The sequence below is a fragment of the Globicephala melas genome, chromosome 5, assembly GCF_963455315.2.
Source record: "Globicephala melas chromosome 5, mGloMel1.2, whole genome shotgun sequence".
Classification (NCBI taxonomy): domain Eukaryota; kingdom Metazoa; phylum Chordata; class Mammalia; order Artiodactyla; family Delphinidae; genus Globicephala; species Globicephala melas.
The window spans coordinates 31,707,405-31,734,837 of NC_083318.1; the positions used below are offsets into that span (position 1 = coordinate 31,707,405).

The window sequence follows — 27,433 nt, forward strand, 5'->3', positions numbered from 1 at the left end:
ACTCCATCCTGCCTTAAACACTCGATTTAGTTGGCATCTGGAACACTGCTCTTTTTTGTTTGTTTGTTTGTTTGTTTGTTTTTGCGGTACGCGGGCCTCTCACTGCTGTGGCCTCTCCCGTTGCGGAGCACAGGCTCCGGACGCGCAGGCTCAGCGGCCATGGCTCACGGGCCCAGCCGCTCCGCGGCATGTGGGATCTTCCCGGACCGGGGCACGAACACGTGTCCCCTGCATCGGCAGGCGGACTCTCAACCACTGCGCCACCAGGGAAGCCCCTGGAACACTGCTCTTTTCGTGCTCCTCCTACCTCGCTGGTTACTCCCTGGTCTCCTACTTGATCTATTTATTAACTCCATTATTCCTCGGGGCCTGATCTCCGCTGCCTCTCTTCTCTGCCTAGGAAATCTCCCCAGGTGATTCTAGATTTCCCATCTCTTTACATACCACTTCTATGCTGACACCCACTGGCCCTGATATTGTCCCTGAATGCAGTTCTCAGAATCACTACTGGCCGTTTGACAACTATCTCCATTAGGACGACTAACAGACAACTCATACTAACCAATGGCCAAAACAGAACTCTATTCCCTACAACCCCGTCACCCACCAGGATTCCTGCTTGATTTCTCCTACTCTGTCACGTCACCCATCCAGACCTATCCATTAAGTCTTGTCGACTCTATCTCCAAACCTCTCAAAACCATGCACTGCTCTCCATCTCTAATACTGCCACGCTGCTCCAGCCCGCATCACTTCTCACGTAGAATGCTGCCAATAGCTTCATAACTGGTCTCCTTGCTTCTATGCTGGACCCCTTCTACTCCGCTCTGCCCAGCAGACAGATCTGTTACAAATGTAAATCAGACCATGTGTCTCTCCTTCTTAGATCACTTCACAATGCCTTCTCATTGCATTTGGAATAAAATCCATGGGCCTTACAAATTTTGCAAGTACCAGCCCCTCCTCACCGGGTCCTGCCTGCCTCGCCACCGTCTTTCTCACTATTCCTTCCTACGCAGACACTGCGGCCAGACTGGTCTCCCTTCCTTCCCTTGTGTAACCAAGCGCTCTCCCTGTTCCCTCTACTAGCTCCTTCTCACCCTTCACCCCTCAGTGCAAGTCCAACCTCTGACAAACTTTCCTGACTGTGCTAGGGCAGGCTTCCCCAGTCATCTCTACATGTTTCCTTGAAAGAACTGGTCCAAGTCTGAACTGATCTTGTTTATTAGTTTTACTTGCTTATCATCTGCTCAACCTCCCTTTTCAGCACTTCTTCCTCTCTCAACACATAAACTCATACAATCTCCATTAAGGGTAGAAACCTTGAGTATCTATTGGTCACTGAATCCCTAGAATCAAGAATCAAGTCTAGCACATAGCAAGTGCTTGAAAACTGTGTTGAATGCATTTATCAATTTCAGAAGGGGCTGAGGAGGGCTTAGGACTGGTCTCAGCCACCTGTGTGGTACAGGTATTTGATAAAGTCAATATATTTATGAAATCCAGAGCAACCTATCTTGAGATCTTGGTGAGAACAGCAGCTTGTCCAGTGGCTGGGGGAATGTTTTGCTACAAAATCCTCCACCATGATTTCCTTCCTCCGCATTTAGGTGATTTTCCTGCACAGAATGGTACTCTTTCCTTTCTCCCTTTCTCCCGACCTCCTTTTCTCCCTTCCTTCCTTCCTTGCTCCCTCCCTTCCTCCCTCCCCCACCTTCTACCCCCTCTCCCCTAGCCCTCTACCTCTCATACTGCACCTGTGTTTTCTTACAGTCTAATCTTATCTATTCCTGGCAGACTGATATTTGATATCAAGTAATGATTTCTCTGATCTATACAGTGGCCTTGCTTCCTAAATTGTCACAATAAGCAACTGAACAAGAACACAAATTAGTAAGCAGCATCATGCATATAAACAGGGCAAGGATAGGGTGAAGGTGGTGACGGATGAACAGGTAGACAGCGAGGGGACACATGAGAGGAAGTAAGTGTGGTGAGGCTCTGGGACTGAGACCAGGGTAGATGCCACACACACCCCACTTATCACAGCTCACCAAGGCATATGAGCAGCCATATTTCCTATAAGCATAGTAATAAGAACCTAATAATCTAAATATTTCATTTATAGGCCCAGGCACACCTCCTGGCACTGAAATTCACAAATGTATATTACAGACAACCTTAGAGACATGTTTCACTGTATCGTTCAGCCAGTTCACTCATTCTAGCAAAAGGCACCAGAACCAGTTTTCTCTGGTGACTCCATGATATAATTCAGTTTATACAATACAATAAATTATAATTATTATTATAATAATTTATAAAATACAATAATATTTTATATTATTGTATATAGATTATATTATTAGATTATATAGATTATATTATTATTTTATTCAGTTTATAAAATAAAATACAGGGATAGTTCTGAGGATAACCTCAGATTCATGCAGGGTATTGTTCTTTAAGGATAAGGCTGGCCAGAGCTGCACTGCCTGTCAAAGCAGCCACTAGCCCCATGTGGTTACTGAGCACTTGAAGTGTGGCCGATCCAAGCTGACATGCGTAGTTAAGTTCAGAATACACACCAGGTTTCGAAGATTTAGAAAAAAAGTTAAAATGTCAAGAATTTTTATATTGATTATAATCGATAATGATTAAAATCGATAATACTAAATATGATAACATTTTGATACATTGGTTAAATAAAATATGTTTTTAAATAAAATATGTCCTTAACAAAATGACTCCAAATATCCTATCTCTGTGGTTTTAAGAGTCTCCAATTTTTTTCTACTTCTACACAAGACAGTCTCTTCCCTCTAGAAACTGCTATATGTATATATTACACCATCCAGCTAGTGTTCCACCCATATTTCTTTAAAACTACCAAAAATCTTATATTATCCCTTATTTCATTTCTTAAGCAGGAAAATTCCCAAGATTTTAGTTCTTACACTGGTGCTATTTCTACATTGCACAAAAGGGTCCTTAACTGATGCAAGCTGTCTGCAAATCACAATTTAAGATTGTTACTTGAGGATTCCTTAAAAAAACAAAAACCAAAAACTAACCCCGTCCATTATGATAATTCTTGCTATTCTTAATTTCCATAATTGACACGTTGATTCCAAGATATCGTCTACTCTGGGGTCTATAACCCTCTAGGTACTTACTACAGATGACCCAATGAATGATACCACCTTTTATTTGTTTAATTTATTACAATTTGAAAAGCCATTGTATAGAAGTGCTCTTGCTCTCAAAGAATTCATAATAACATTGCTAGGCAAGCACAGCAAGAAAAAGATTTTTAAAATGTAAAGGGAACCTGACCTCACATCTGTCAAAATGACTATCATCAGAAAGACCACAAATGGGCTTCCCTGGTGGCGCAGTGGTTGAGAGTCCGCCTGCCGATGCAGGGGACACGGGTTCGAGCCCTGGTCCGGGAAGATCCCACATGCCGCGGAGCGGCTGGGCCCATGAGCCATGGCCGCTGAGCCTGCGCGTCCAGAGCCTGTGCTCCGCAATGGGAGAAGCCACAGCAGTGAGAGGCCCGCGTACCGCAAAAAGAAAAAAAAAAAAAAGACCACAAATGTTGGTGAGGATGTGGAGAAAAGGGAACCTTTGGACACTGTTGGTGGGAATGTAGACTGGTGCAGCCACTGTGGAAAACAGTACGGAGGTTCCTCAAAAACCTAGAAATAGAACTACCATATGATCCGGCAATCCCACTCCTGGGTATATATCTGAAAATGAAAACACTAATTCGAAAAGATACAGGCACCCCAATGTTCATAGCAGCATTATTTACAATGGCCAAAATATGCAAGCAACCTAAATGCCCATCAATAAACAAGTGGGTAAAGAAGATGTGAGACACATATACATACAATGGAATACTACTCAGCCATAAAAAAGAATAAAATTTTGCCATTTGCAACAACATGGATGGACCTGGAGGATATATGATGCTTAGTGAAATAAGTTGGACAGAGAAAGACTAATACTGTATGTTATTACTTGTATGTGGAATCTAAAAGATAAAACAAACTAGCAAATATAACAAAAAAGAAACAGACTCACAGATATAGAGAACAAACTAGTGGTTACCAGTGGGGAGAGAGGAAGGGGGAAGGGGCAAGATAGCTGTAGGGGATTAAGAGGTACAAACTATTATATATAAAATAAATAAGCTACAAGGATATGTTGTACAGCACAAGGAACACAGCCAATATCTTATAATAACTATAAATGGAGTATAATCTATAAAAATTTTGAATCACTACTATGTCATACACCTGAAACTAATATAATATTGTAAATCAACTATACCTCAATAAAAAATAAATAAAAAATAAAAATAAAATAAAGAGAATCTGGAGTCAAAACTCAAGGGTTAATGCCACAACCATCACCACCATCGCATGTGGACCATCATCTTACCCCAAACAAATGCACGGCTATAAGGACGGCCACATTTCTGTTAGGCAACTCTGATGAAAGGCCCGGGTGGCTCCACTTCCTCTGGAATCAATAGGACTTTTCTTTTTTTGCTAAAACCTTGATGCTGTCCTTTAAAATAGACAGTATATATCTGTACACAAACGTATAGAATTATAAAAAGTTAACTCCCTCTGCCCCAAAGTGGTTCAGTTTATATGCAAAATAAAACAGCCCCCCTCAAATGTAAATACTTGCTATACTTGACGTGCATACAATAAATCACGAGATGAAGCAGCTCTTTCACAGGGCTGGCATAAAGGAACAAATCAAAGCACTGATTGTTCTAGAAATTCTCTGTATTAGTTTCCTGTTGCAGCTGTATAAGTGACTATAAAGTTAATGGATTAAAACGACACAAATTTCTTCTCTCACACTTCTAGAAATCAGAAGTCCAAAAGGGGACTCAGTGGGTTAACACTGAAATGTCAGCCGGGCTGTGCTCCTTTCTGGAGGCCCGGGGGAGAATCCATTTCCCAGCCTTTCCCAGCTTCTTAGAGATCGTGTGCATTCCTTGGCTCGTGGCCCCCTTCCATCTTAAGCCGGCAATGGCCGTCTAAAGTTTTCCTAAAGGTGCCAACTCTCTGATTCTGACTCTTCTCTTTCACTTTTCCACTTATAAGGACCCTTGTGATTACATTGGGTCTACCCAGATCACCCAGGATAGTCTCCGTATCTTAAGTCAGCTGATTAGCAACCTTAATCCCTCCTTGCCAGGTAACATAACAGGTTCATAGTTTCTGGGGATTAGGATGTGAACATCTTTGGGGCACCATTATTCTGCCTACCACCATCTCCAAGAGTAACTAGAAAACATTCAAAGAAACCTCACATGTGCAAGCTAGTCTCCTCCAATAAGGATTTTTAAATATTTTAATTTACAATGGGTGAAAGCCCTAAAACTTAAAAAAATAAGTAACATTAAAGCAGCAGGAGGACTTCCCTGGTGGTGCAGTGGTTAAGAATCTGCCTGCTAAGGCAGGGGACACGGGTTCGATCCCAGGTCTGGGAAAACCCCACCTGCCACGGAGCAACTAAGCCCGTGCGCCACAACTACTCAGCCTGTGCTGTAGAGCCTGTGAGCCACAACTACCGAGCCCATTTGCCACAACTACTGAAGTCCGCGCACCTTAGAGCCCGTGCTCCACAGCAAGAGAAGCCACTGCAATGAGAAGCCCGCGCACCACAACGAAGAGTAGCCCCCGCTCGCCGCAACTAGAGAAAGCCCGTGCACGGCAATGAAGACCCAACGCAGCCATAAATAAATAAATAATTTTTTTAAAAAATTGAGAACTCAAAAAATATGTTTAAAAAAAAAAAAGCAGCAGGAAGAGGTTGCAGCTGAGTGTGCTGATCAGGGGACTGGGAGAATGAATGCACGGCTCCTTTCCCGGACACAACACCAGGCCTGACTGAGCACTCACAGGCTTTTTGAGAGAAATGTTTGACAATACTGTATCATCAATACATTTCAACAGCAACACTGAAATATATGACCTAGCTGCAGTCCTCCACACGGTAAATCATAAGGAGGTGATAGCATGTGTGGACGGGTGTGATGTTGCCTTTGCTAAAACTGCATGTGCAAGGATAAAATGAGGCCCAAGGTGTGAGATACATGCTAGATTCTACAAACCACAGTGCCTCATACTAGCTGTGTGACCTTAGGCAAGTGACTTAACTTCTCTGTGTCTCAAAAGAGGAGTCTTAAAATGGGGATAATGATATCTGTCTCAGAGTGTTTAAGGAGGAAGAGATGAGTATAAGAGTTCTACGTGCTCAGAACAAACCCTGGCATAGAGTGAATGCTTCAAGTATTTGGAAAATAAAATTGTAAATGTTCCTGCTTTGCTGCTTATAACTTGCCAACCAAACTATACACCAAGGGAGTGCACCTCTCAGCACTAGCTAACCCATCACAGAGGATATGATATTATATATATACACACATAAATATTGATTTAACAGAAACAATGCCCTTTGTTGCTACTAAAGTTTGGTAGCAACTACTGGGGCAGTAATAACTAGATGGTTAAATAACTTGCAGATCAAATGCAAATCTCACAAAACAGTAGCGGCTGTGTTAGATAGACCGTCTCAGGGCCTCCTAAAGAAAGATGTAGAGCATACTGTCCGGGGAGGACAGTAGGGTCTGTGATTCTTAATGGCCCCGCATTTTCTGGGACAGTGGTGCTCATGGTACAATACTCCGCAGAAGGCTGAGCTTTGTGAGGGACAGTGGCAGTTATGCTCACCAGCGCTACCAGCATCTGCTGAGAGGGCTGGCATATTGTGATGGCAGCTTTTAAAGCTTTTCAGCATTCACAGCTGATGTTATATACTTCTTACGAAAGTTCTTGAATTCAATGGCAGTGGACGACCAATTTTAATAATTTTATTTTAACCCTGAAGGAAGGGAGGAGGAGAGAGGGATAGGACCCAGATCCTACCAATGCAGGCAAGATATCACAAATGGCTATTAGGTTACAAGAAAAATACACTACCTTCATGAGAAATAACGAGAAACAATTTGATTTGGGGGACAACAGGAATGAACCCTTTGTTTGAAAAGTTAGAAGTATAGTCTATATGCAAAAAGTAATAGCTGAGGGCTTCCCTGGTGGCTCAGTGGTTAAGAACCCGCCTCCCAATGCAGGGGACACGGGTTCGAGCCCTGGTCCGGGAAGATCCCACATGCCACGGAGCAACTAAGCCCGTGCGCCACAACTTCTGAGCCTGTGCTCTAGAGCCCACAAGCCACAACTACTGAGCCCATGTGCCGCAACTACTGAAACCCGTGCACCTAGAGCCCTGCTCCACAGCAAGAGAAGCCACCACAATGAGAAGCCCGCGCACCGCAATGAAAAGTAGCCCCCGCTCGCCACAACTAGAGAAAGCCCGCGCTCAGCATAAGACCCAATGCAACCAAAAATAAATAATTAATAAATAAATATTTTTTAAAAAGTAATAGCTGAGCCACCAAATATTAACTATGAACCAAGCATTATCATCAGTGTTTTACACATTTAAAGTAATATAATCCATTATCACCTTAGGAAGTAAAAACTATCTTATTGCCATTTCACAGCCAGGAAATGGAGGTTCATCAGAGGAAGTTGCTCAGGTCACCTAGTGGTGAGGGATGTTGCTGGGACTTAAGTCCAAGTGTGGCCCGAGTAAGCCTATGGGCCTTTGTCTCTCTGGCATTACTTCATGGCCTGAAGCAGCACAGACCAGAGAAGCATTCCAGGAGATGGGTGGTAGACATACAATCCCATATCAAAATATGTCCCCCCCCAAAACCTGCTGTATCTCCAAAGCTAGCGGAGAGATTACAGAAAGCCTAGGGGATACTGGGCAGTGCGTGGGCAAGAGAGTCGGCTGCCCCTGGCTTCAAAACCCTGCTCTTCTTCTCACCAGCTCTGCAGCCTTGAGTATGTTAACCTTTCTAAATTGTTTCCCTACTTCCACAGTGAAGATAACACAATTTCTATTTTGCAGGGCTGTCTGAAGATAGAGAATTTGATTTAATCTCCTCTAGAACCTATCTCAGAGTATCTACCATTATCTAACCATCGCTATTTTACTGCGCTATCTGTGTTTGGTGAAGCTTGGAGAACTGACTCAAGCGTTTGGCAGCTCTCTGTTTTAAAGGCTTAGCTTCATTTTCAACTCCTGCTGCCAGTCTTTTCCTGAGAGGTCTTCACTTCTCACTGGAAGTGGGCTGCTATCTAGAGGTGTCCCTCCTTGGCATACCAATTAGCTAAGTGATCCCTAATCCAAAACCACTTTGACCCTTTTCCCTACTCCCTAAATGAAAACGTTGTTCCTTCACATTTTCTCTAGTTAGATCAGACTACCTACTTAAAGTACTCCCAGGTAAGGAAGAGTATCCTGAACCCATCTGGGTGGGGTGCATGTTAAGAGGGGCTTCCCAGGACGATTCTCATCAACAGAGCAGGGAAGAGAGGCCCGGAACATGCATTTTCACCCCTGGCAGGCCAGACCCTACAGGATCACAGGTGACCCCAGTTTCAACAGCAGGAGCCAATTCCCAGCAAGCCTTGGGATTAGGTACTACCTTCCAAGGGACACAGAGTCTGCCTTTGGCACATCTGCATCTTTCTACAGTTGTTTCCCCACCTCCAGGGCTACTCCTCCCTTCAGTCCCTCCCATTTGTGGAAAAGCTTTTCAGAAGTTTAACTCTTATCACGTATTTTGCATTTCTAATCATCTTAATTGAAAAGAGGTCATTAAATTCCCAAGGTAGGGGACTTCCCTGGGCCAGCAGTCAAGAGCTTCCACTGCAGGGGGCGGGTTCGATCCCTGGTCAGGGAACTAAGGTCCCGCATGCTGCGTGGTGTGGCCAAAAATAAAATAAATTCCAGAGGTGGATACTCATCCCCTAGTTTTCCATAAATATGATGCCTCCAGGTCCACAGTTTCAACTGGATAGCAATTTGCCCTTATACAGGTACTCATCGAGCACTTTCTCGGTGTAGGCAAGTCCTGCCCGGTAAACTCAGAGTTAAGGATGCCCTAAGGTGAGAATTTCAGCTCAATGTCTCAATTTTGCCTGAGGCCAGCCCTAACATTTGGGTATTTCTCTTTCCACAGTCAAATGTATCACCCGAAATGAAGCTCAGCACAGCTACTACCAGGCGGAGAAATGACACTTACCTGAAGGTCCCTTCCAGAGTCTTTCACTTCATCTGACTTTTAGTAGCTAGCTGTCTTTTCTGACAACTGTGGCTTCAAAATTATCTTTCATCTCCTTTTATTCCCTCCTCTTTAACAATTTTAGTATGTGGTTTTATTCTTTTTAAATAGTACAAGGGGTTTACTGGGAGAAAAGATGTAAATATAAGACAAACACTCAATCCAGTTAATGCTGCTTTTTAAAAAAAGATCTAAGAACGTGCACAAGTTTGTTTGAAAGTTTTAAGTGACACTATCAATCTAAAGACACAAAATTGTAAGGCTGAATTTTAAACTGTAAGCAAATCATCAAATTAGGGTTTGACAGTAGGGAAAACCAATCAGCAAATAACTGATTAACCTATTTATACTACAATTTTATTAACTGTTTTTTAAATTCTGCTTTGAATTAAAAGTCATTGTTAGGAATTAACAAATTGAACTTATCTGGGTTTCTGTATGAAGAGGCTGAATTGAACACTACTCATATTCCAACATCCTTTATCAAAACCATGAGGATAAAATAACTAGCATTCGATATGGAAATATAAACCCAAAGCAAAATTAAAAGTTTGACTTGGGACTTCCCTGGTGGTCCGGTGGTTAAGAATCCGCCTTCCAATGCAGGGGACGTGGGTTCGATCCCTTGTGGGGGAACTAAGATCCCACATGCCTTGGGGCAACTAAACCCATGTGCCGCAACTACTGAGCTCGCGCACCACAACTACTGAGCTTGTGCACCACAACTAGACAGTAGCCTGTGTGCTGAGACTAAGATCCGATGTAGCCAAAAAATAATAATAATAAAAATAAAAGTTTGACTCAGGGTAGCAAAGAGGGTATGATATTATAATAAAACTTGAGAAATGTTTAAATGAAGAAATGCTTTATACCTATAATGAAAACTAGCTAATGGATATTTCTTGCACTTTCATTCATTAAATCAACCGGAAAATGTCTTAGCAGTGATACACTTCTCAAGAGATCAAACAACAAATTTCTAAGATATTTTTATTTTATTATTTTATTTTTTTGCGGTACGCGGGCCTCTTACTGTTGTGGCCTCTCCCGTTGCGGAGCACAGGCTCCGGACGCGCAGGCTCAGCGGCCATGGCTCACGGGCCCAGCCACTCTGCGTCATGTGGGATCCTCCCGGACCGGGGCACGAACCCGTGTCCCCTGCATCGGCAGGCAGATTCTCAACCACTGCGCCACCAGGGAAGCCCTCTAAGATTTGTTTAAAAGGTGATCAGTTTAAAAGTGATGAGCTTATTCTAAACCTGATGATACATCTGCTGTATATGTAATATCTGCAAAATGCAACCTGTCTATCCTACTGGGTACCAAGGAGGCAAATTGTAGAAGTAGAATTTCTTTTCTGAGATACAGGCACCCCTATGTTCATAGCAGCACTATTTACAATAGCCAAGACATGGAAACAACCTAAATGTCCTTCAGCAGAGGAATGGATAAAGAAGATGTGGTACATATTTTCAATAGACTTACTCAGCCATAAAGAAAGAATGAAATAATGCCATTTGCAGCAACATGGATGAACCTAGCGATTATCATACTAAGCGAAGTAAGTCAGAAAGAGAGACAAACACTTATACGTGGAATCTAAAATACAACACAAGTGAACATACCTATGAAACAGAAACAGACTCACAGACATAGAGAACAGACTTGTGGTTGCCAAGGGGGAGGGAAGGTTTGGGAGTTTGGGATTAGCAGATGCGAACTATTATATACAGGATGGATAGACAACAAAGTCCTACTGTATAGCACAGGAAACTATATTCAATATCCTGTGATAAACCATAATGGAAAACAATATGAAAAAGAATATATACGTATAACTGAGTCACTTTGCTGTACAGCAGAAATTAACACAACACTGTAAATCAACTATACGTCAATAAATTTTTTTTTTAATTTCTTTTCTGCCTGGCAAAATCAGCACTGCTCCATTCTGCTATATTTCCCCATAAAAGAAGTTCAGCTTTATGTCTAATAACAATAATACAAACACAAATAGTTGTTAAGAAAGGCTCTGTGTTCCGTTTTCATCATAAATCCCTTGCGTAATGAGCTACTGACTTATTGTGCCCCTCCATAGAGAATGTTGATCCTATTGCTGAAATCTTATGAGAAACACTAAAGGAACAGAAATTATAACAAATTTGAAAGAGAAAGGAGAAAGTTTCTAATTCTGAATATGGTGAAAAAAAAGGCAGATAAATTAAAGATCATAATTCACTTTTTAAAATGACTAAAATAATCATGGATTGCACACATATATAGTTAGAAGGATACTTATTGCAGAGTTGCTTAAAATAGTGAAAACTGGAAACAAACTAACTGTCCAACGATAAGGGATTGGTTAAGTTGAGATGCAGCCATTCAGTAGAAAACTATAAAAGACGCTGTTTAAGCATATTTTAGTGATATAGAGGCATCCATATTTGGGTGACAAAAAAAGTTAGAAAACAGTATGTAGAGAACAAACCCGGTTTCGTAGAGAATAATTTTCTAGCTGTGTAACTTCAGGAAAGTTCCTTAATTTCCTTAAAGCAGTTTTTTTCCTCCATAATTGTACCTACCTTATAGGTTAGAGTGAGGATAACATGAGATTCTCAGTATAAAGTAACTGGCATACAGCACTTACCACAGTAAATGCTATACATGTTAGCTCTCGATGTTGTATGTTCATAGCGGTGAGAAAGCATTTGAGGATATAACACTAAGTGATTTTCTGGGTGGCGGCTGATTTGTTTACCTTGTACTTTTAAACCTACACAAGTAAGAAACTGAAATATTACACTATTCACATACAGTGATTATTCTCTTAAAAATCTACGACGGTGCTTTCTTTGCTCACAGTAAATAAATCTTGGCTGAACTGATCTTACCCTTCAAATTTCATTTAAACAAGTTTGCTCTGATATGGTTAAAATTATCTGACTTGGGACTTCGCAGGCAGTCCAGTGGTTAAGGCTTCACCTTCCAATGCAGGGGGTGCAGGTTCGATCCCTGGTAGGGGAGCTAAGATCCCACATGCCTCTCAGCCAAAACACCAAAACATAAAACAGAAGCAATATTGTAACAAATTCAATAAAGACTTTTAAAAAATGGTCACATCAAAAAAGAAAAAGGACTTCCCTGGTGGCACAGTAGTTAAGAATCCGCCTGCCAATGCAGGGGACACAGGTTCAAGCCCTTGTCTGGGAAGATTCCCACATGCCGCGGAGCAACTAAGCCTGTGAGCCACAACTACCAAAGCCCACGTGCTTAGAGCCCGTGCTCCACAACAAGAGACGCTACCGCAGTGGGAAGCCCACGTACCACAACGAAGAGTAGCCCCCGCTCGCCACAACTAGAGAAAGCCCGCACGCGGCAATGAAGACCCAACACAGCCAAAAATTAAAATAAAATAAAATAAATTTATTTTAAAAATACTTGACTTGGGCTTCCCTGGTGGCGCAGTGGTTGAGAGTCCGCCTGCCGATGCAGGGGACACGGGTTTGTGCCCCGGTCTGGGAAGATCCCACATGCCACGGAGCGGCTAGGCCCATGAGCCATGGCCACTGAGCCTGCGCGTCTGGAGCCTGTGCTCCGCAACAGGAGAGGCTACAACAGTGAGAGGCCCGCGTACCGCAAAAAAAAAACTTGACTTAAGGGCTAAATTTGTCTATATAATGCTGTTACTGGGTAAAGCAAGGCATACGTGCATGGTTCCAGCATACGTGCATGGTTCAGCCTCAAAACTTATGAGACCCAGTTCACTAGAAAGCCAGTAGATCTCAAATTATCAGTGGGAGGCAACCTATCATAGCCTAATCATTTCTGGTTTCCTCCCAAGTCCCTTCCTCTCTCCTTCTTTTTGACTCTTTTCCTCTCCATAATCAAAGGCTAGGGGCTCTTTCTACCAGTCTTTAAGCCAGTTACAGTGCCTCCTTCATGTTAGCATTGCTAGTACCTAGCATAGTGGCTGGAATATAGTAGCTGCTCACTAAACATTCACCAACTGAATAAATATCTGATAGTAGTAGTTCACAATGGAGGCTTCAAATCCCTCATAAGGGAATTAGATAAAGGTGGATAGGCTACTCTTATCTGAAACTGTCTAGAATTCTCGCTAATTCTTCCTTAAGAAAACAAACAACATCTCACTTCAACGTATCACTTTTTTAAAAGTTCTCATTTGTATTCCATTGCCTATTTTAATAGAGGTAAGATTATTTCTATGTTTTTCCCTATATTTTGTTTAAAGTCCCACAAGAATTCCAGAGAGTTTAATTGCTCAGAGAAACACAGCCAGTAAGTTACCACCCGGATAGCCTTAGGTCTTCTGGATTCTGATGCCCAAGATCTCTGCATCACACTGTGGAAAAAAACATTCCCTGTAACCTTTGACCCTAAAAGTTGTTGCAGATATAAGGTAAGAACAAATGTTTTCAGTAACACCTGAGCAAATGCTCCCTATCCCTCCAACTGTCTCCTAGGCGTTTTTATAAGATTCCGTGAAAACCCAAAGGTGTCCAAGTGTTTCCCTCCACGTTCAAAAGTCAACCAGCTTTACTGAAAAATGAAACTAGAGAAGCCAAATTAAACATTAACTTGTTAAAAAAACACTTCACCAGAAGACTACCGTGAAGTAAGGCCAGCAGCAAACCAAGGAAAGGGCTACAATTTTGTCCTGCGTATTTTTTTAAAAGGCAAAAAAACAAGTTAAGGGTAAAGTTAGAGAGTTATCCACACATCCTTTCTTCCTCCAAATTCCATTTGTCACTTTCAGCCACTGCTCTGACTCTGTTCAGTGAATGGCAGTTCCCCTGGTATGGGGTGGGAACCCGAACTCTTTCAGGTATCCACACAGAAGCGTTGAACTTACTTCACACTCTGAGGAACTTGCCAAAGGATTTCACACCCTAAACCTCAACCCACCAGGTTTGTAAGTAGGAAATCCTGTGGAAATTAATTGGTGATTATCTAAGCCAGCTGGAACACACTATTTATATATAAACAGTTAAAATTTGTTGAGGTCTGCTTTGTGGCAGACATTATGATAGGTCTTCTGAGGTTTAACTCTCATTATTATCCTCTGAAGTTGTTACAGTCCCATTTTACTAGTTCAGAGTGTTTAATGCGACTGAGAACCCACCATTAACAGATGTGACTAGGATTGAAACCAAGGATTTGGAAAGTTAAGTTCAAAATCCACGCCCACCTAGAGGCACTAAACAATTGAATCTCTTCAAAAATTTAACATACGTGTCAAAACGATCCTAAGGTCGTATTAGAGCAAGCAAGATGAAATAGAATGGCAGAGACTGATATATAAAAATTACAGGACATAACGTTTGAGTTGTTTAAAGACGTAGCCGCGGGCTATTAACCATCCATACCTCAGAGAAGTAGACGGGTCCAGTCGCACCTATCTGCGCTGAAACACCAAGCCTCCCTTTCCTTAAGGGTAGTAGCTTTGGAATGCCAAACGTGGAAACGTTTCAGTGTGGGCAGCCCAGAGCTGGGTTCTTACCGTTCACACATCATCAGTAAGTGCCTCTCAAAAAAGCTTAAAGACAGTCCCTCCTCCACCTCCTTTGAACTAAAGTCCTGACCTCCCGAGTGGCTCAGGACAATCTATGGTTCAGTCTGTGTCCTTTCAACGTCAGGACCGAGTGACCCGCAATGGTTGCAAATGAATGAGATGAATGCTCAGAGCGTGGAGACGAAGCCACACGTCCATCCTCTCTATCAGGCAAAATCAGGGAAGGATGCCTTGGGGCGGGGCGCGTGGGAGCCGAATTAGAGCCACGTCCGCGTTCGCAGTCCACCATGCCCTCCCCGCGCTGCGCCCGCCGCACGGCTTTCCAGCCCATCCTCCTCCCCGGCCCCTCCGGCGCTCCTTACCCGCTCTCACCTGGGGCTCCAGATCTTCCCGGCCGGACGCACCAGCTCCCGGGCCCGGGGTCTGCTAGCGGACGGAGCCCGCTGCCGCAGCCGCAGCCGCCCCCGGCCGAAGCCGCTGTAAAGTTTGCTCGGGGTCTCGCCCTCTCCTGCCTCGGCCCTGCCAGGGAAGCACCTCCCGGGTCTCTCCCGCAGCTGCCGCTTCCGAGGCCGCTCTCGGCGGCGCTGCAGCACCGGCCGGGCTCTGGCTGCCGAGGACGGCTCCTTGCGCGCGGAGGGCGGGGTCTCCCCGCTCAGCCCGCGCCGCGGCGCTCGGTGTTTACCGCGGCCCCGCGGCCCGCTCTCCCCGCCCGCCGCCCTGCGCGCTCCTGACATCATTCATTCTCTCACACCCTTGCCCGCCCACTCCGTTTCCAAACAGTGACTCACCCGGCGGCGCCCGCTCCCGCTGCTGTGGCTCTCCAGGCGCAGAGCGGAGCTCGAAAAACCGGTGCGACTTCTTGAGAAGTGAACCCTCAGCCGCGGCTCTAGGCTCCCAGCCGTTAAAGGTGCAGGGAAGGAGGGGCTTGGCAGGCGGGGCAGATTGGCTCAGCGGGGAAAGGCTGGAGCGGACTTCCCTGAGCGGTGACAGAGAACAATCTGGGAAAGTTCTTTGGGTGCCACTCCCTGCAACTTTTAAGGGTGGGGCCGGGAAGAGATCCCCCCACCCCCGCACGTTGCCTTTCTCGGGAACGGTTTCCTGACGTCGGTGTGAGTGGCCTTGGGGCACCAGCGGTTATTCACTGGGTATTGCTTTGGCCTGGGTCAAAGAGTGGGTTTCCAGACCTCAAGGATTGCCGGGCAGGATTAGTCATGGGTCCGCACGATGGTAACTCTAGGTGAGAGCTGGAAGGGTTCACCAAGTTAATGAGGCTACTAATACTTTCCCTTAGGTGACTAACCACCATGTCATATGTCCTGTTAATTGATTTGCTTCTCATTAAGGATAGAAAACAGAAACCAAAATGAACAGTGAGAGAGTAGCTCTTTGCTCAGCGGAACACTGCGCTTTTCCGCAGCTTTTCGAGAGCACAAGACGGCGGTGTGAGATTTCTTTGATGAGCTCAGCAGTTATGTTTTTAGAAGGGGTGTTGCCTTCTTTAAAATGGTCAAGGCTCTACACTTTTTGGAGTTGCTATTCATACACCTGCTGGGCAGTTTTCAAAGTAAACGATGGCTGCCTCGGATTCTAACTAGGATGAATCAGAGGGAATTCGGTCAAATCCTTATTGAATTTAACTGACAGATATGTTTTATGTTAATTTCTACTTTCGGACAGGGTAATTATGCTTAGGATTTGCACTGGCTTATGGGTGATTACATATAGTCAACAAAAATAATCAAGAGACATGTCTGGGTGCTCAGTGCAGAAATCATGGAGGTAAACAATCATCTGTTTATGATACTACAACAGGATGGTAACAGAAAAACAAACAAAAAAAAAACACACAAAAAAACTTGCAGGACAGTCCCAAAACGGACAACTGTATGATGTCACTACAGGAGTTTCCCTGAAATGAAAACGCTCCTGAGTTAACCAGAGGTTCAACATCATTGTTGTGGAAAATGTACATCAAGGTACAGAAAGGTAACAACCCAGAACACCAACAATTGAAATGTATTTCACTTGGGTTTATGTTTCCTTTTCAATAGGAGTTCGTTTTTTACAAAACCCAGGCATTTTGCCCAGAAGGCACTAGCAAATGGATTGGCTTGCTAGGATGTAAAGTAAATAGAAATTCAAACCAACAGTTTTTATAGACCATCACAGATGTAATCAGAGGCTTGGGTGTCCTGTCCGCTGGTAACACAGAAGGACTAGATTCAAACATGTAGCCACAGGAAAGTTTGAGTGAATATCCCACCTACTCCCTACTTTGTGACCCAAATGTTCAGGCATTATGGAGATATGTTTAAGTAAGATTTTCTACAGATCTCAGAAAATGATATTGTGGGCTTCGGGGTCTGTGTCCATGGGTGAAGTCAAAAAGCTCAAAAGAAGGCCTCCCATCCTGTGTGTCTTGTTGCAGATGTAAATCCTGCAGCTCTATCATACAAAGGTCTCTGTCTGTATGAGAGGCTGTTTAATGGGTAGTTTTAAATTTGCAGTTACTATTATGTCTCAGTTTAAATATTGTGAAATAAATAATTACGTGATTTTATTATACCACTTAAATATACCCCAGTAAATGTAATATTGAATAATATAATTGTGATTGAGTTCCATGAAGCTTTTCCATTCTATTCATTGTCAACATATGAGAAAGCAAATTATTCATCTTAATTTCCATGTTTTGAAAAACATTGATTGATTGTCTGTCTCACAGAAAGGTGATTTTTTCTTCAACTGAACTTTTTGTTCATACAACATATCAAAGTTTACTAAGTCCCTGATTAATCACCTTCCGAAAATAATAATGCTGAATGTTCTAAAGGAGAGATAGGGCTGACAGTTGTGTTCCTGTCAATTTTTTTTCTAAACCAGTACATGCTGTAAAGCGAGTTTTACAGATATTTCTTTGGTATGATACAACATACTGGTTAAGTTAGGAAAACATACATATCTGTAGTACTTACCTGCTCTTATAATAACTCCTACTCTAGATGTACCTAAGTCATTGACTCAAGCAACAAATGTTTATTGAGTTCCCACTTTGTACCCACATTGTTTGTCTAAGAATCACCATGTGCATCTTCTAAACATATGTCTCAGCAATGGGAATGTTTGCTTTTTTAGAAGAATTACCTAAGGATGTTTAGAGCAGTACTATTTATAATTTCCCCAGGGTCCAGTGCCTGGCATGTAATTATTCAGTGAGTGAAATAAATGAATGAACAAGCCTCAAAGAACAAACTAATAGTGAAGTAATCCCATGTTATGAGATACTATATAGGCAATGGGAAAAAAAAAGAATAAAATAGTTCCATAGGCTCTTAGAAAACTGTGTTAAGTGAAAAATATGAGTTGATGAGAAATATATTCACCCACAATTTTTATGAATCAAACATAACTTCCGGGACTTCCCTGGTGGCACAGTGGTTAAGAATCCTTCTACCAATGCAGGGGACACGGGTTCGATCCCTGAACCAGGAAGATCCCACATGCCGCGGAGCAACTAAGACCGTATGCCACAACTACTGAGCCCACGTGCCACAACTACTGAAGCCTGCGCTCTGCAACAAGAGAAGCCACCGCAATGAGAAGCCCGTGCACCGCAACAAAGAGTAGCCCCCACTTGCCACAACTAGAGAAAACCCACACACAGCAACGAAGACCCAACGCAGCCAAAAATAAATAAATAAATAAAATTTAAAAAGCAAAAAAAAACCCATAACTTCCCAGGGCTTCCCCTGTGGCACAGTGGTTAAGAATCCACCTGCCAATGCAGGGGACGCGGGTTCAAGCCCTGGTCCAGGAAGATCCCACGTGCTGTGGAGCAACTAAGCCCATGCGCCACAACTACTGAGCCTGTGCTCTAGAGCCCGTGAGCCACAACTACTGAAGCCTGCGCGCCTAAAGCCCATGCTCCGCAACAAGAAAAGCCACCGCAATGAGAAGCCCGCACACTGCAACGAAGAGCAGCCCCCTCTGGCCGCAACTAGAAGAAAGCCCGCATGTAGCAACTAAGACCCAAGGTAGCCAAAAAGAAAACACTTTTTAAAAAAGGAGGAAGACAGGTTTTAAAAAAAAAACAAATTCCCCCCAAAAAATCCAGAATCAAACTATATATTACCTCTTGCAACGAGATACAGTCAGCCCTCTGTATCTGTAGGTTCTGTAGCCTCCGATTCAACCAAGATCAAAAATATTCAGAAAAAAATTCCAGGAAATTCCAAAAAGCAAAACTTTAATTTGCAGTGCCAGCGATTATTTAGATAGCATTTACATTGTATTAGATATTATAAGTAATCTAAAGATGATTTAAAGTATATAGGAGGGTGTGCATAGGTTATATGCAAAATCTTTGCCATTTAATATAAGGGATTTGAGCATCCTTGGATTTTGGTATCCACCAGGGTCCTGGAACCAATACCCTGCAGATACTGAGGGCAACTGTATAGAAGGTAAGAATGGGAGGGGGAAACTAGTATTTCTGGACTATTTTTCAATAAGACATATTACTTTTGAAATCAAAAACGACAACACAAGCAATATTACAACTGAGAAGGCAGTAATACGAGTCCATGACATAAGGAAGCTTACTGTCTAGCTGGAGAGATAATAACACCCAGAACAATAGAGATTAAGGCTGATCACCCTCTGAATTTGGGGTTTCAGATATTTATTCTGTGCCAGGTCCATCCAAAGAGCAAACACCTACCATTTATTGAGTACTTATTGTATGCCGGGGACTGTGCAAATTGCTTTACCTATATTATCTCATTTAACAATTTCAGCAACAATCTGAGATAGGTACTCATAATGCCCTTCTCTACATATAAGGTAACCAAAGAAAAGAGAGATTGTCATTTTCTGGAGATCACATTCAAGTAAGTAGCATCATGGGAATTCCCTGGCAGTCCAGTGGTTAGGACTCTGCACTCTCACTGCTGAGGGCCCAGGTTCAATCCCTGGTCAGGGAACTAAAACCATGCGACCAAAAAAAAAAAAAAAAAAAGTAAGTGGCATCATTGGGGCATAAAACCAGGACCTTCTGGCCCTAAAGTTCATGCTTTTGGCCACTATTCCTTAAATTGCATCCACACTGAGTGTTGTGCGCGGCGCTTCTGCACACGATCTCGGAGCTGAGGGGTCAGGCCCGGCTGTTTCATGCTAGGAGCTGTGGTGTGAAGGGCCGTTGATGCAAGGTCTCTGCATGCCGCACCCTGGGAGCAAGTGAAACTAGACCAAGCGCGCAAGAAGAGGTTAAGACCTTATCACCTGGATTCCATCTTATTTTTCCTGGGGACCTCAGTGGACTTTTTGCCTGTGACTAATAAGAGGTCCAGTCACAGGCCAAATGGACTTCACTCCAATGCCATGCCAATCGTGGGCAGCAAGAAATGGAGCCATGGCTGCAGGAATTCACCAAGCCTTCTCCAGGCTGGCCAAGCAGGGCAGTTCTTGCCACCCTGGAGCGTGAAATTGCGGAGCCAACAATAAACTGACAAGGTCCAGCGTAGTCGGAGTTGAGCCGATGCAATTATGAAATAACCCCGTTTTGAAAGTGTGTTGTCCAGATGCCGCTACAGCTGAGTCTTTTCACAAACAGCAAACTCTTGACCATTTCTTGCATGTTCATACTCCCTCATGAGAAGTGGACATCCATAATCTGTGAAAGGATTCCAAAGTGAAATTGACACCATTGCACTGAAAATCTAGGCTATTGAAACCTAGATAGTCCTGGTTGGGGAGGGGGCAGAGTTATTATTATTTAGAAAAAAAACAACAGCTGTTTAATGATACCTTAGGAATTAGAAAAATTTCATGATTTGCCAAGATGAGCCAAATGTTGTGACACATTAAACACTGACATTGAAACATGCTCTAAAAAAAAAAAAATTGCATGCACACTGAGTAACAGGGGTAATAGGGGCTTCCCTGGTGGCGCAGTGGTTGAGAGTCCCCCTGCCGATGCAGGGGACACGGGTTCGTGCCCCGGTCCGGGAGGATCCCACATGCTGCGGAGCGGCTGGGCCCGTGAGCCATGGCCGCTGAGCCTGCGCATCCGGAGCCTGTGTTCCGCAACGGGAGAGGCCACAACAGTGAGAGGCCCGCGTACCGCCAAAAAAAAAAATAAAATAAAATAAAGTAAGGTAATAGTACCATATTATGCTGCTATTGGAAAATGAAGAAAAAATGTATAAACACTGTTAACATTTTGGTGTCCAGTCTCCTTCCATTAGATTTCCATTGTTTAAGATAATTTCAACAACAGCATACAAATTATTCTTATTCTGATTTTTTTTAAAAAATTAGCACTATATCATATGCTCTTTCCTCAAGATTATTATTTTAGTGGCTGGAAGGTGTGCCAAAAATATATATATATGCTTGTACATGTATGTGTGTGCACTGAACTTGGTCTCTCTGAAATCTGGTAGTCTAGTTCTTGATTGGGGAGCAATTTAGTTTAATATTTTAATATTTTTCTACTAATGAAAATCCTTGGGCTATCTTTTTTAGAGTTAGTACTACTACTACACTATCTATACAGATGTTCTATATTAAAGGAAAGTGTTTTGGGTATTCAGAAGGGTAAATGAAATGTACTATTTGCCACATTTTATGAACATTACTGTCCATGCTGTTTCTGGACTGGAGGAAAATGAGGAGGGTGTAGGGACAGCAATACGCAGTTTTGCCGCAGTCCGGGTGTGACATGGCCGTGGTCTGCGTTAGGAGAGTAGTGATGGGAATGTAGAAGGTAGAGCAGATCTGAAGCATAATGGACAGAACTTGCAAATCAATTGGATGTGGGGATGGAGCCAAAGATGACTCCTACTTTTTTTGTTGACTTGAGCACTTGGGTGGATGGATGGTAGTGCCCTTATACCAGGACAAGGAATGCCAAGATAAGAACAGGTTTATGAAGGAAGATGATGAATTATATTTAAACATGATGACTTTGAGATCTGACACGTATAATTGGAGATGTCAAGTGGGGAGCTGATGATAGTAGTCTGGAACTCAGAAAAGAGCCAGGAACTTGCAGATATAAATTTGGGGAGAGTCAGCATGTAGATAAGAAAGCCACAGGAGACCTTGGCAAAGACGGCGGAGTAGGAAGACCCTGAGCTCACCTCCTCTCATGGGCATACCAAAATTACAAATATTTAGAGAGCAACGTTTGATGAGAAAACCCAGAATCTACCAGAAAAGATCTTGTACAACTAAAGATATAAAGAAAGAAACAGCAATGAGATGGGTAGGAGGAGTGGAGTCACACACAGTACAGTCAAGACTCATACACCTAAGTGGGCGACCCACCAGTCCTGGGATCTCTGGGCCACGACCCCACACAGAAGCAGGCAGACACTGGCCCCAGGACCAGTGCAGCTCTGCAGCTTGACTTGTCAGGACCCAGCCAACGCACCAACTCTGGAAACCCCCAGGCCCCGGCCTGAACTAAGTGAAGTGGAGATAAGCAGTCTACCTGATAAAGAGTTCAAGGTGATGACTGTAAAGATGGTCAAAGAGCTCAGGAGAAAAATGGATGAACAGAGTCAGAAATTAGGAGTTTTTAACAAAGAGTTAGAAAATATAAAGAAGAATGAGAGATAAAGAATACAATAACTGAAATGAAAAATAAACTAGAAGGAATCAAGAGTAGATTAAATGATACAGAGAAATGTATCAGCGAGCTGGAAGATAGAGCTGTGGAAATCACTGAGGTTGAACAGAAAAAAGAATAAAAGGAAATGAGGACAGCTTAAGAGACTTCTGGCACAACATCAAGCATACTAACATTTGCATTATAGGAGTCCCAGAAAGAGGAGAGAGAGAGAAAGGGACTGAGAACATATTTGAAGACATAATAGCTGAATACTTACATAACCTGGGAAAGGAAGCAGACATCCAGGTCCAGGAAGCACAGAGAGTGCAAAACAGGATCAACCTAAGGAGGAACATACCAAGACACATTGTATTTTAGATGACAAAAATTAAAGATAAAGAGAGAATATTAAAAGCAGCAAGGGAAAAGCAATAAATTACATACAAGGGAACTCCCATCAGGCTATCAGCTGACTTTTCGGCAGAAACTCTGCTGGCCAGGAGGGAATGGCACAACATATCTAAAGTGATGAAAAGGAAGAACATACAACCAAGAGTAATCCACCAGCAAGGCTTGCTTTCTGATTGGATGGAGAGATCAAAAGTTTTACAGATAAGCGGGGTGTGGGGGCGTGATAAATTGGGAGATTGGGATTGACATATATACACTAATATGTATTGAATGGATAACTAATAAGAACCTGCTGTATAAAAAAATAAATAAAATTCTAAAATTCAAAGAAAAAGTTTTACAGATAAGCAAAAGATAAGAGTTCAGCACCATCAAACCAGCTTTACAAGAAATGTTAAAGGGATTTCTCTAAGTGAAAAAGAAAAGGCTACAACTAGAAACGTGAAAACTACAAAAAAGAAAAACCTCATTGGTAAAGGCAAATATATAGAAAAGGTAGTAAATCAACCATGTGCAAAATTAGCAGGAAGGTTAAAAGACAAAAGTAGTAAAACTATTTATATCTGTGATAAGCAGTTAAGGGATACACAAAACAAAAAGATGTAAAATATGATGTCAAAAACAGTAATGATGGGGGGAGGAGAGTAAAAATGGAGGGTTGTTACAGTGCATTTGAAATTAAGACATCAGCAACTTAAAATAATCATGTATATATAAAGATTGCTATATATAAACCTCATGGTAACCATGAACCAAAAACCTAATATAGAGACATAAAAAATAAAGAGAAAGGAATTCAAACATAACACTAAAGAAAATCATCAAATCATGAAGAGAGCAAGAGAAAAAGAAAGAAACAGCGAAGAACTACAAAAACACCCAGAAAACAATTAACTAAATGAGATTAAATACAACCTATCTGTAATTACTTTAAATGTAAATGACTAAATGTCCCAATCAAAAAACTTAGGGTGACTGACTTTCAGTCTAAGTGACAGTAAGTCACCCCAACTATGGAAACACTGTGCTATGAAATCATGCCTGTTAGCTCAGACTGGAGTGTGTCCTATGAGCATCCCTCCTACTCCTTACAGAAGGCCAAGATGGTGCCCCAGAGCTGCTCCTCAAAGTGCACCCACCAGCTAAGCCTGAGTTTTTTGGGTTTTTTTTTTTTTTTTTTTTTTGCGGTACGCAGGCCTCTCACTGTTGTGGCCTCTCCCGTTTGTGGAGCACAGGCTCCGGACGTGCAGGCTCAGCGGCCATGGCTCACCGGCCCAGCCGCTCCGCGGCACGTGGGATCTTCCCAGACCGGGGCACGAACCCGTGTCCCCTGCATTGGCAGGCGGACTCTCAACCACTGCACCACCAGGGAAGCCCTGAGTCTGAGTTTTGTCTCTCTAAATGTTAAAAAAAATAACAGAAGGAGAAAAGGACATTCCCCACTAAATGTAAACACTTTGCATAAGCTTCATAGGGCAAGAGTGCAATCAACAACTATTTAAAGTGAATCTTCCTTTCATCCACCTCTCGTTTTTTTCCTTAAATGAGGAAACACATTGGTCTAGCAAGGATAGTATCTGTGCCTTGAGGATAGCAATTATAGAATGGATCCATCTAAAATATCGTATTCTGCATTTTGTTGCTTTGTTTGTTTAGAGAGGGTAATACCAAACAGCCTTCAAAGAAAATGAGGTGAAGACCAAGTGCTTCAACAATCAAGAACATCTATGTTTTGAGATGGGTGTGTGGTGAAGCATGCTTTTGGGGTTTTCTGTATTTAGGAGATTCTGAGTTCTTGACTGTTGGCCAAATTTCAAGCAAGTAAAAATCAGTGCGGTCTGTATATTTTTCTAAGTTTACCCAGAAAAATGCTCTGTTCCTTCTGTGGCACATGCTTATGCTGCTGAAAGCTAAATCCTCAAAATAAAACCTGAGGGGACTAATAATTCATTAAAGTAAATCAATGGTGTCTCTACTAATTCCTATCCTGTAGAAGAATTTTTGGTAGTGGATAAATAACATACCCTGGGCAGGTGAACTCAACCTGTTAGATAAAAGTTTGCTTTGGGGCTTCCCTGGTGGCACAGTGGTTGAGAGTCCGCCTGCCGATGCAGGGGACGCAGGTTCGTGCCCCGGTCTGGGAAGATCCCACATGCCGTGAAGCGGCTGGGCCCGTGAGCCATGGCCGCTGAGCCTGCGCGTCCGGAGCCTGTGCTCCGCAACGGGAGAGGCCACAACAGTGAGAGGCCCGCATACCACCAAAAAAAAAAAAAAAAAGTTTGCTTTGGTCACAGTTGCCTATGAATATAGGTTTCAAAATAAACATAAAGGCTTAACTTAGAATTTCATTATGTTTTAGAATCATCACTGCCTTAATGTTCAAACATCTAATTAAGTTCTCTTAGTAAGGAGAAATGCACGTTTGTTTATGGCTTTTTGTGAATATATACGCAGTGATCTATGGCTTTAAAAAAATTCTGTGTTTCTGTGACAATGTTTGTTAATCCAGCCAATGGAGTTATTTACAGAAAAATGTAGCATGTAGTAGTTTTTCATGTACAAGTAAGAACTGTTTCCCCCCAAAACCTTAGTTACCTGAATTGTTCTAAGATTATTTGTAAAATCTGAAACTCAGTGATTAAAGAGAAGTGAGAATTCTAAAACACAAACAAACAAAAAACTTAGGGTGACTGAATGGATAAAAAAAGCAAGACCTATCTATATGCTGCCTACAAGAGACTCACTTCAGATCTAAAGACACACAGAGACTGAAAGGGAAGGGATGGAAAAAGATGCAATATGCAAATGGAAATCAAAAGAAAGTCAGGGTAGCAATATTTATATCAAGACAAAATAGACTTTTATTTGTTTGTTTGTTTTTGCGGTACACGGGCCTCTCACTGTTGTGGCCTCTCCCGTTGCGGAGCACAGGCTCCGGACGCGCAGGCTCAGCGGCCATGGCTCACGGGCCCAGCCGCTCCGCGGCATGTGGGATCTTCCCAGACCAGGGCACGAACCCGTGTCCCCTGCATCGGCAGGCGGACTCTCAACCACTGCACCACCAGGGAAGCCCCAAAATAGACTTTAAACGAAGACTGTAACAAGAGACAAAGAAAGACATCACATAATGTTCAAGGGATCAATCCAAGAAGAATATATAACAATTGTAAATATGTATGCACCCAAGTTAGGAGCACATAAACACATAAGGCAAATATTAACAGACATAAAGGGAGAAATCAATGGCAAAGCAATAATAGGAGAGGAATTTAACACCCCACTTACATCAATGGACAGATCATCCAGACAGAAAAAAATCAATAAGGACACATAAAACAAATACATATATATATATATATATAAACATTCCATCCCAAAGCAGCAGAATACACATTCTTTTCAAGTGCACATGGAACATTCTCCAGGGCAGATCACATACTAGACCACGAAAGAAAACAAAACAAGCCTCGGTAAATTTAAGAAAATTTAAATTATACCAAACATTTTTTCCAACCACAACGGGATGAGACTAGAAATCAACTAAAAATAACAAAAAAAAATGTAGATAACAAAAACACATGGAAGCTAAACAATATGCTACTAAACAACCAATGAATCACTGAAGGAATCAAACAAGAAATAAAAAAATACCTAGAGGGCTTCCCTGGTGGCGCAGTGGTTGAGAGTCCGCCTGCCGATGCATGGGACGCGGGTTCGTGCCCGGTCCGGGGGGATCCCACATGTCGTGGAGTGGCTGGGCCCGTGAGCCATGGCCGCTGAGCCTGCGTGTCCGGAGCCTGTGCTCCGCAACGGGAGAGGCCACAGCAGTGAGAGGCCCGTGTACGGCAAAAAAAAAAAAAGGAAAAAAAATACCTAGAGACAAATGAAAATGAAAACACAATAATCCTAAATCTATGGAATGCAGCAAAAGCAGTTCTAATAGGGAAGTTTATAGTGATACAAGCCTACCTCAGGAAACAAGAAAAATCTCAAATAAATAACCTAACCCTACACGTAAATTAATTAGAAAAAGAACAAACACAAAACAAAGTTAGTGGAAGGAAAGAAATCATAGAGATCAGAGCAGAAATTAATGAAATAGAGACAAAGAAAAAAAGAAAGAAAGAAGGAAAGAAAGAAAGGAATAAAGAAAGAAAAGAAGGAAGGAAGGAAGGAAGGAAGAAAGAAAGAGAGAAAGAAAGAAAGAAGGAAGGAAGGAAGGAAGGAAGGAAGGAAGGAAACAAAGAAAGAAAGAAAGAAGGAAAAGAAAAGATCAGTAAAACTAAGAGCTGGTTCTTTGAAAACATAAAATTGATAAACCTTTAGCTGCACTCATCAAGACAAAAAGAGGGCCCAAATCAATAAAATCAGAAATGAAAAAGGAGAAATTACAATGGACACCACAGAAACACAAAGCATCATAAGAGATTACTATGAACAACTGTATGCCAATAAAATGGACCACCTAGAAGAGATGGACAAATTCCTAGAAATGTAGAATCTCCCAAGACTGAATCAGGAAGAAATAGACAATATGAACAGACCAATTACCAGTAATGAAATTGAATCAGTAATTTAAAAACTCCCAACAAAACAGTATGGAGGTTCCTTAAAAAACTAAAAATAGAACTACACTATGACCCAGCAG

At 42.5% G+C, this 27,433-nt stretch overlaps 1 protein-coding gene across 4 annotated transcripts in view; it reads right to left on the reverse strand.

Moving 5' to 3' along the window:
- SGMS2 (sphingomyelin synthase 2) overlaps window positions 1-15,653 on the reverse strand; it is a 114,946-nt gene extending 99,293 nt beyond the window's left edge. The window contains exon 1 of one of the 4 annotated variants that reach the window (XR_009563952.2): window positions 15,132-15,393. The gene's annotated coding sequence lies outside the window, so the exon portion shown is untranslated. Of the gene's footprint in view, window positions 1-15,121; window positions 15,394-15,547 lie in introns of those variants that run through there. The other 3 variants (XM_060299112.1, XM_030864110.3, XM_030864109.3) reach the window with 3 other exon arrangements.
- Window positions 15,654-27,433: the final 11,780 nt, after the last annotated feature.